The 10,762-nt window shown below is 46.0% G+C and overlaps 1 long non-coding RNA gene across 1 annotated transcript; it reads right to left on the reverse strand.

Moving 5' to 3' along the window:
* Window positions 1-4,972: 4,972 nt before the first annotated feature.
* On the reverse strand, window positions 4,973-6,753 carry LOC147270862 (uncharacterized). Its single transcript, XR_015112517.1, has 4 exons — window positions 6,651-6,753; window positions 6,420-6,510; window positions 6,233-6,310; window positions 4,973-5,217 (listed from the first exon to the last, which is right to left on the reverse strand). It is a non-coding gene; the product is annotated as an uncharacterized LOC147270862 (long non-coding RNA).
* Between the last annotated feature and the right edge of the window lie 4,009 nt (window positions 6,754-10,762).

Raw genomic sequence — 10,762 nt, forward strand, 5'->3', positions numbered from 1 at the left:
TTTCTTCTAGCCCTCACAAATTACACCATTTGTGTTGCTGAGTGGTAGTGACTGGAATACTGGGACCAAGAACCATCTGTTGGTTCATTTGAATTTAGTTGTCAAACAGGATCTCCAATATCATCGGATCAAGCTTGTCAAGGGGGCTGCAGGTGAGGTGGACCGACTGTGGAAGGTGTCCCATCCTTGGTCAATCAAACCTGTATATCTTCCCCTCCTAAGCAGACCCAAGTATCACATTTTACTGACTGGTGCTGCAGGCTGGGTTTATTTACAACTGTCAATGTTATGGTGAGAAAATGTACTTCTACTCTCATTGTACGGTTGGTGAAATCTGAAATGTGTATTTAAACCAGTACCTTCACAGACGACGCTGGCATCTTCATTGTGACCACAGTTGGCCCTCCCAAAGCCTTTATGTTGACAGTCAAATAGTGACGACTCGTCTCCTTGACACTTCACATTATCCATCCAGATTGGTCCACTGCCCTGCCCAAAGTATGCGTTACCTTGTGCGGACACAGCTTTGCCACAACCCAGCTGTTGACAAACCACTTTGGCATTCCTGTGTGACCAGCGATCGTCACACACCGTTCCCCACCGGTCGCCTACAAAGACCTCCACTCGTCCAGAACATCTGCTGTTGTCAGGGCTGACCAGCCTCACTGGAGGATTTGGTGCCGAAGTGCTGTCAGCGCCTGATAAAATGGAAAATAAAGTCCGTAAATACCAGTTTTACTGCCACATTTTTGGAAATTATGGAAAAAGGCACCGTATGAATCTTCAAGGTTCCAGTGAGCCAGACAGTAAATCTAGGATTAAAAGAAGTCAGTGTTTTTCATGACTTGAGAACTTACAGGTGAGTAGAATAACTAAAATGATCTCGTCACAGCTCCTTGTGTCACCTGTGAGGTCAAGTCTGGTTTTTCTCCCGTCTCCATGTTTTGTCTTGTCGTTTTCTGTTTTATTTTGAAAAGAAACTGTCCTCTTGTTTCAGCTGACTTGCCCTTCCTCTTGTGGCTTGGTCTTATGGCATCTGATCCCTGTTACCCTGTGTTTCTATGTTGTCAGTGTCTCCCTCTGTCTTGTGCCAGTGTTCCGTCTCCGTGGGTTCACCCCAGTCCTTTGACCACAGCCTCAATCAGTGTTCTGTGTTTTCCTACCACCAAGGAAGAGATTTTGTTAATTTGTCAACCTTCGTCTAGTTTTTAATTAACATTTTTATAGCCTTTGTTTGCTGACTTTTCGTAGCCTATTGCGTTTATTCCTCCATTTCAGAGGAGCGTTCTTTCATATATTTCTCATAGCCACGCCTCTTCCCCGACAGGAGAGGGGTGATCTTGTAAGACAGGTTCGGAGCCTGTTTTCTGTTCCTAGAACTTGGAGTCACCTGGAAACCTTCAATAAAGACTTCATTGACACACCTGAACCCTGCGCCTGTGTCCAAGCCTGGTGGTGACACATTGTCTGACCTTTAACATTTGAGTGTTGGACTCTCTTGTAATTTGGTTTCTATCTCTCTGTTTTTCCTGATCCTCTGATATCTCTAAAGGGGTTTGTCATTACTGAACCCACTGCTACATTCTCACCATTAGCAGCCGTCTTCGTTGACCTGTCAGCAGCAGTCTCTGTTTTGGTCCACCAACAAGCACCCGATTCGCAAAACATTCACTTGTAAAACCTACGAATTGACATCACTCACAAACGCCTGCAAACAGGTGGGCTAAGGGTGCACACTGAGGATTGTCTCTCAAATGAGCACGATAGCAAACACTGACTCAGCACATTTGCCCTGATGAATATTGTTGTGCCAACTCAACCAGACCAAGAGATTAATTCAGAGATGTGACAATCAGTCCAGCTGAAGAGGCTTTCGGCCTGTGAGGCCTAACACCTCTTTTCAAAGCCTGAATTCAAGTGACCACATGTTCTTGGACAAAGGGTCACAAAGGAGGTGTGATGACTCTGGCCACTGGCCCCCCTCTGAGAACCTGGCCACTGACCACATCCAAGAACCTGTCAAAATGCTATTGGCTGAGAGCCAGTATCATCCCACAGGAAGTGACATCATCGGCCTCCACATAGAAACTTCAGCGTGAAGAAGACTCTCTCTCTCTCTCTGTGATTTTCGCCTCTCGGTGTTCCTCTTCTCTCGGTGGTTGTCTTCCCTTGGGTGGTTTGCAACGTCTTCAGAAGATCCCACCCTCCGGTTCTCCACCTCGGACCTCGAGTACAGTGCAGCAACGACAGAGCCCCCACAAGGACAACTCTCTCCCTCCTGTTCACTCGTCCAGAGAAGCCACCGTCGAGCCACGCAACCCGCGTGAACTGGTCCCAGGAGAAAGAAAGCCCATCCCAGCTTCTTCATCCTTTCCACCAGTAACTCCAGCAGACCCTGCAGGCTGCCCCGCCGCCGCTCTGCTGCCTTCCGAGTCGAGCCGAACCGCGCTCCGGAACACGGAAACTGAATCCCTTACCGCTCCACCGGGTCAAGTAAGGATTCCCTTAACTAGGCATTTTCTGGGCAGAGAAATAGCTTAGTGTGTTCTATAATGTCTATGAATGCTCTGTTGATGTGACGAAGTCCTGTAATTAGCAGAAATTACATAGAATTATACGTTATTTATTGATTTTAGTTATTAATAACCGTGACCTCTCAAGAAGGCGTTACCGGTTATGTGTTAACACACATTTTTGGGTTTACCTTTGTCCTCTCTCTCTGTCTGTCTGTCTCTCTCTCTCTGTCTGTCTGTCTCTCTCTCTCTCTGTCTGTCTCTCTCTCTCTCTCAGTCTCGTTGAATCACGAAATGCTCTGCTTAGTTATGAACATTCCGTAAGTTCTACCTCCACGGTGCTAACAAGCGGCTAGTTAGCTGAGCCTAGCTAGCCTCAGCTAACTAGCCTAGCTGCACACACACACACACACACACACACACACACACACACACACACACACACACACATATTATCACTTGTATCTTTTGGTTCGATAACCGTTACACCAACGTGTTGCTGATTGATTGATGCACTGTGTTAATAAATATATTTTTATTACATGAGAGAAGTCGTAGTATCTTTTGTGTACCAACTTGTGGTCACGTGTCTCAGCAACAGCAGTGCTCGGACCTCCTCCTCCAACATCAGAGCTGTCCCCAGGTAGTTAATGGTACAGGATATTGACTGTTGGTGGATCAACTCTGTTAGAGACTGGTAACTGTTACAAGTTTGGTTGTCTTATAGTTTCCAGGGTGGTGCCCCGAATTATTAATATATATTATTAATTATATTTATAATTATCAGTTATCATTATTTTTGACCAATTGGCTCTTCAGCACACAACAATATGCAGCATGGGGGTTTTTACCTCAGGATGCAAAATACTGGAGGCAAAAAATGCAAGGCACAAGCTATGTGATGTACCAAAGGCCTGCACTGAACGCCTTTGGAGGAGGGTGTTACACCACACAACACAGCACACAGACGGCTGCTGTCATTGGGTGGTGAGGGGGAGACACAAGTGAAATGGACTATGAATACAACAAGGTAAGTTTGAATGAATATTGAGTTTCCTATGAATGGTGGTCAGGAAAAGGACCAGACACTTGTCTGTATTGAAGTAATGATGGCAGACCGCAGTAAGTCAGTTTGCAAACTAGAGGTCTTACCCAGTGACATTTTTCATTTGTTTTTAGACCGAGGAGAACAATGAAATTAGACCAGATCTGCAGAGACAGGGAACAGTCGCTGGTGGCATGAGATCAGTTCTGGGAGGAGGGGGAGCAAGAAGGAATAGGAGAGCAGCTGCTGCTGCAGCATCACAAGTAGACCAGGAACAATGAGTGCAGCCTGATTAAGGCCAGTTCCATGAGATTCATCCATTGTTTTTACATCAGCTACATCCACTGGCTATCAACTGAGTACTGAGTAGCTTACAACAGCAGCTCCCTCCAACCCGCCGGACTCCTTCATCCTGCCAGCTGTGGCATACCAGAGGCTAAATATTGGCATCCAGTGGCAGAAGCTGTTTTACAAAAAAGAAAGAACGGTACCTGAGGGTTCTTCAGTCTATGGGCCCTATTTAAGTGATCTAAAAGCTGGCGCCCGGTGAAGTGTCAGCATCATCATAGTTTCGAGCCAGCTAAAATGATGTCTTAGTGTCAAGAGCCCTCGCCCTTGAACTAACAAACGAACTTGCACTCCGACTGTGCCAACAGGTGCTTAAGTATGTTAATGAGGTGTAGTGTGGTGCAACCATGCTGCACTGACATTTTAGAATACCAGAATAAATTCGCACCGTAGAACAAGAAGAGGTTGGTCTTTGGTCAATCCTGTTATGGTTCAAGCGCTATTTAAAGGGCGCATCAATCAGATGAGCAGATGTGCAACATAGCAATGCAGTTCTATTGATGCCGGACAAAGTTGGAATAGCGGCCGCCACTTCCTCCCAGGCCTGCTGCACCTCAGATGGCTTCAGTGGATTCCTGCTGCTCCTGTTTCTAAACATGACCTGAATGCCCGCCTTCATCCGGCACACAAGGAGGTCACTTTCTCCAGATAAGAAGCGCTTACTCCTCCTGAGCTGAAATGGGTGCGTCTCTCATATGGCAACATGTAAAATCCTGGCATACCCTAAAGGCAACGATACGAGGCACTCTGGTTGGTTTGAGTGATGTCATGCCTGATCCACACCTAAGAATAATTAGGTCCCGCCCTGCCTCTTTGCACCATGGTTTGTGCACTGATTACATGCCCTCTGAATATAAAAAAATGAAGCTGAACACAGCACAAACACAAAGCGAACCACTTGGAGCCCACTGGGACCAAGAACCACCTGTTGGTTCATTTGAATTTAGTTGTCAAACAGGATCTCCGATATCATCAGATCAAGCTCACGTGTATGTAGACAAGTACCTTCACAGACGACGCTGGCATCTTCATCGTGATCACAGTTGGTCCTCCCCAAGCCTTTATGTTGACAGTCAAATAGTGATGACTCGTCTCCGGCACACTTCACATTATCTAACCAGATTGGTCCACTGCCGCCCCCAAAGACTGCTTCACGTAGTGCGGACACAGCTTGGCCACAACCCAGCTGTTGACAAACCACTTCGGCATCCTTCAGTCCCCAGAGGTCGTCACACACCGTCCCCCACTGGTTGTTGTGCAAGACCTCCACTCGTCCAATACATTTGCTGTTGTCAGAGTTGACCAGCCTCACTGGAGAAAATGAAAAAAGGATCATAATAATTGTCATTTGATAAATAAAGGGGTGGCCCCCATGCCGCTTTTCCGTGAAGCGGCATAGAAAATGTACAGATGGTGGATATAATAACCGTAATTTCCGGACTATAAGCCGCTACTTTTTCCCCCTGCTTTGAACCCTGCGGCTTATACAACGGTGCAGCTGGCGGTTTCTGGTAGGCTGGTTATATTTCAAACAGATGTTACTGCACCTTTAGGCCTACTGCTCTGTTACAGGCACTTTTAATTTAGCACTTTTAAAAAACACTTAATTTAAGCATTGCCTCGACGAGCGCTGTAAGCTTTGTTTATGGTACGTGCGCTGAGAGCGCACCGTTTATTTCTCCTCAGTAAATACGTTTCGAATGCTGTGAAAGTTTGTGTGTCTTAAACGTGGTGTGATGTGATACAGTACAGTTTACACAGTAGGTACATGTTCCATACTGTTGTTATAAGTTATGCATATATGCAACTTGTTGTTTGTAGGAAATGTTAACAAATCGGAAGCTTCCCCAAACAGCCGTCTCTTTCCTGACAATCCCCTTTGTGCATGAACCCTTACATATGGTGATGAAACATTAAAACACCTGCGGCTTATAGTCCAGTGCGGCTTGTGTTTTTTACCTAAATGTTGCTGGTGCGGCTTCCAGTCAGGTGCGCCTTATAGTCCGGAAATTACGGAAATCACTAACATGAAAACCATTCAGTACACCAGCTCAGGCCATTCCCTTCATTGTTGAGTCCCCCTGGGTCCCAGCACCAACCAACCTGACTTCATGAAGTTGTTCATTGGGAACCAGGACATAACTCAAACCATTTAAAGAAAGATAATTGCAGGCTGTCAGTTTTGGTCAGATGACAGTTTGAAGGATGAATGAACCACACAATTCAACCATTTCAACCGACCACATGTGTCCACCCCAGGCGTGGCGTCCCTACACGGCTGGGACTCTTTTGGCTGCAAAGAGAGAAAATATGATCGACACTTTACCTGTGCTTCCTGTGACAGACTGCATCAGCAGGAGCACCAGCGTCCCCTGAAGCACCTTCATCATGGGATGCAAAGTTGCTGGAAACGACACAGGAGATTTTACATCAAACTTCATCCATTCAGACTTTCTTTGGGGTTGATTAAGGTTGAAATACAAATTCAATAAATGTCAAGTACTACTACTTACAGGTAGATGAGACCATTATTTTCCTGTCTGTCTACTTGGCTTGCAGTGGCTTTCTGAGGGACAGAATCGATGAGACCGGCAGCGCAGAAGCCTGTTGGTGACCAAACATATGATGTGAATTTACAAGTTACTTATGGAAGTAATACCAAAACAACCAGGTTTAAATGATCAAACACCTTAATGTTAATGGCAAACCCTGTCACATCATCCTTGACATCATTGGTCACTGACCTTTACCAGGTGAGAGATGGTGAGTTTCTTGGAGGCTTTTTGGAGCTGTCAGCATCAGATCACTAGCATAGCCAAGCTTAGCTTCTGCAAATGTCTCAGCAACACAAATATATACTGCCACATTTTTAAAAAATGTTGATGAGCTTGTTAGATGACTCATCACAAACTCATGTGGGAGTGTCAGAATAAAATGTGTATCAAATCAAAACACTTTGAAAGAAGCTGTCACGCCCAGACTTACTTTGAGTACCACTGGAAACCCTGAGGCTTCTGTCTTCAACTCTCTCTGATCATCAATCATGGTGTTGGGGGCCAGCGTTTGTAGTCACCTCTCTGTTCATGGATATCAGCAGCTTTGTCAGGTAGTCAACATCCTTTCTGCCTCTCAGAGCAGAAAAACAAGATGGGTACATTCCCCACTGCAAAACTCTTATTGCAATAAAATATATGCTCAAGCTAATATTCAAGCTTGTCAATTTGGCATGTACGCTGTTAACGTGAAGGTAACTGTGGGGAGAGCATTCTGCTCCCTGCTTACGCTCGGCTGCATAGACAAAGGCAACATGCAGAGACTTACTGTGGTCGACAATGACAGCATGAGAACGCCTCTAAAACTGCCCAGGTGCTGCAGTGCTACTGAGATGTTTGGATGTTGGAGTGTCTTCCTTGGTGTTGCTTCAGGTGCAGGGAAACAGTTTCAGGGAACTGTGCAGCTCAAGCTTCAGTTCACCCAGAGAGCTTGGTCAGGTTCTCCTCAGGACAATGTAGACATTGGCACTCCTGTTTATATGCAGGTGACGGCTGCTTACTTTTTCACTTTGGTTGTATCCATAAAAAAGGAGAGGAGTAATGTGCTCACTGGGGTGACATGGAAGGGGAACAGAATCCCAAATATCTGATTTGGTCCTGCAGTTGCTATATTGCATCTATGGAGCAGTGGTCCTCACCGTGGCCCCCCAGCAAGAAGGTTGTGGGTGGAGCCCACGGTGACCAAAGGCGTGGCTGGGAGAGCCGATGGATGGATGGATGATGTACAAATCAAAAAAGTGGGACAGAAGATAAATTCAAGTAAAAGTGTGTTGTGGCTGGTTCTGCTGAGGCAGGTGGAAATGTTACCAGAACATTCCAAAAGAATTTCTCCTGTTGTCTTTTATTGTCTTTGTTGGAAGTCTCAAAATTCCTGGCACATTTCAAGAAATGAGTCAAGCACACCATTTTCATTCAAGCTGGATGCTTCAGGGAGCAGCACGGTGGTGCAGTGGTCAGCACTGTGGCCTCACAGCAAGAAGATTCAGGTTCGAGTCACGGTTAGGGCACGGGGTCTTTCTGTGTGAGTCTGCACGTTCTCTCTGTGCCTGCGTGGGTTCTCTCCGGAACTCTGGCTTCTTCCCATCGTCCAAAGACATGCAATTGGGGATGAGGCTGATTGATTCTCTAAATTGACCGTAGGTATGAATGTGAGTGTGAATGGTTGTTTGTCTCTCTATGTTGGCCCTGCGATGGACTGGCGACCTGTCCGGGGTGAACCCCGCCTCTTGGCCATGGCCACTGGGATAGGCTCCACCCCCCTGACCCTTAATAGGAATAAGCAGAAAACAGTGGATGGATGGATGGATGCTTCAGGTTAACAGCATCTTGCGGAGGCGTTTGTCAGCGCATTAATCCTCTTTACAAAAATCAGACTGTGCAGGATGACCTCTGCCCAATCATGTCTTTGCAAGGTGCTGGAAAACTCTGAAGTGAAAAAGACTTCTGCATTTCTTAGCAGGTTTCACTTCATTTTTGTCCGTCAGACTTTTGTCAGAGCGCACATGTTCTTCATCATCAAACACACAGGAAATGAAATGCAGTTATTTATACACATATGATTACATTTGGAAACAAGAATTTCCAGTGTGATATACAGTAAATACAATCAAACAGACACTGCTTAAGATCCATAACATTCAATGGAATAAGGAGACAGAAGAAGCCGAAGCTCAGACACAAAGTTCAACTTGAAGAACAACATTGGACAGAAGCAAATAGAACATGTAACATCAAGGGAAGGCAGCTTCTGGCAGGGCTATGAACAGTTTCTCTGCCTCTGGCAACTGAGGTAGACGGATATGAAAATGTTCCAGAAGAGCTGCATTTTTGTGTCTTCTTTAATGTTGCTGCTGTGGAGAATGAATGTTACTTTGTCTTGTCTCCATGATGACAGCGTAAGAGATCATTAACCTGCCAAGTCAGATGGGTTTCGCCTCTGTCTACATGCTTCACTAATGATGGGACATTGTCAGGAAGACACTTTTCTGGTTCCCACTGTCTGCTGATGTCACGTATTTTTCCATCAGGGGAGAACTGTTAGCAGAGACTCCGCCCACATACTTATATAATTATGACATTATCAGTGTGTGTGTGTGTGTATTCACATGTACAGTATATATATATGTATATTCATTTATTTATTTATACAATGTAGAAACCATTTGGAGTCAAATGCTTCAAGGAGCAACTTCCAACCAGTAAAGCCTGTCAGTGGTGACTGGTGTCTTTACTGGTGTCTCTTTACATGGACAGGCTCAGACTGGTCCAGCAGCTGGGAGTCTAAAGCTCAAGGGGCCTTGCCAGAGGTTTTAGTCGGCACTTTAGAGCAGTGACTCAACTCCTAGGAGGAGCTGAGGGGCTGCACTGGTTCATCCACTGAAGACCAGTAGACATGCTGGTGGAGACCAGGAAGTGCTTGAACAACAAGCCCACAACAGGACCATCAATGTGCACACTGGAAGACAACCAGTGGAGAGACTTAGAACCATGAAATGTGGCTCTGCTTCTGGTTCTGCTCAGGACTGGGACTGCCCAGTTCTGACTGATGACACGGATCCTAAAGGTCAAAGGTCAACTTGACTGTGACATCATCATCCATCACTGAAGGCCTCTTAGTGACATCTTCAGGATCAATGATGACTTCATTTTCCCACCATGACATTTCAATGTTCTATCAAAGTTCTTGAAGGTTTCCTATCAACCTGTTTAAAAATGCAAATGAGGCTTCAACTCCAAACGTCCACATATCAAAGCTGATCCTGAACCAGAGATGAGAACAGATTTCATCATTGATGAGTTGGTGTTGACGCCATGTTTGCTCATGTTTCCATTTCTTCTTCAGGCTGGAGGAGTGTGAGCTCTCAGAGAGAAGTTGTTCAGTTCTGTCTTCAGTTCTCAGCTCTCAGTCCTCCAGTCTGAGAGAACTGGACCTGAGCCTGAACCTGCTGCAGGATTCAGGAGTGGAGCTGCTGTGTGCTGGACTGGAGGATCCACACTGTCACCTGGAAACTCTCAGGTCAGAGTCCAGCTCTCATCTTAGCAGGCCTCCACTCCACCCACAATTTCTTTACTTTGACTCAAACGTTCATGATGAACTGGTTAGATTTTGGGGTTCAAAGGTCATGTGACAACAAAACATGTTCTTAAGTGAAGAGATTTGAGCCGATGTTCAAGCCACATGAAGGTCAGTTTTATTCTGGAGGGTCGATCGTAGCCTGATCAGTGAGCAACCGGCCGTCTGACATTTGGAGGAATTTCAAACGCTCAGAAGTGTCGGTCAGCGTCGTCGTGATCTCCTACAGTGGAAGCAGAGCTACCAGCCGTTTCTCCAACCTCAGGTCACCTGACACTTATACAGTGATGAGCCACATCACGGAGGCAGGTTGGTTGCTATGGCAACAGCAGGAATGCCTGTCAACTACTGCTGTGAATCTGTTCTTTATAAATGGTCACCTTCCAAACCTCCCTCAGTGGTCACCATGTAGCAGTGGGACGTCACTCAAGAAGTGATGGTCAACTTCAACTGAGTCCAATGTCTTGTTTTCCTGACCTCCAGCCTGGATTTCCAGTTGTTTCCAGGCAGCAGCAGCGTTTGCTGCCGCCTCCATAAAAAGGCTCCAGCCACCCAGAGGTGTCTGCCTGTTTCGTGCAGCGGCTCCAAGTGCTTCTGGTTGAACACCGTCTCTCTTTGATGTGGGTGGGGACTCGTCACCATGGTAACACAGTGGAGGAGGAGCTTGTTCCTGTGGTTCATCCTGAAGTATGAATGTGTGATAGACTTGAGTGCGTCCTTGCTGGTCTCT

This window comes from Aulostomus chinensis, chromosome 1, assembly GCF_037954235.1.
Source record: "Aulostomus chinensis isolate RoL2024-O1b breed Wild chromosome 1, RoL_Achi_v1.0, whole genome shotgun sequence".
Taxonomy (NCBI): Eukaryota; Metazoa; Chordata; class Actinopteri; order Syngnathiformes; family Aulostomidae; genus Aulostomus; species Aulostomus chinensis.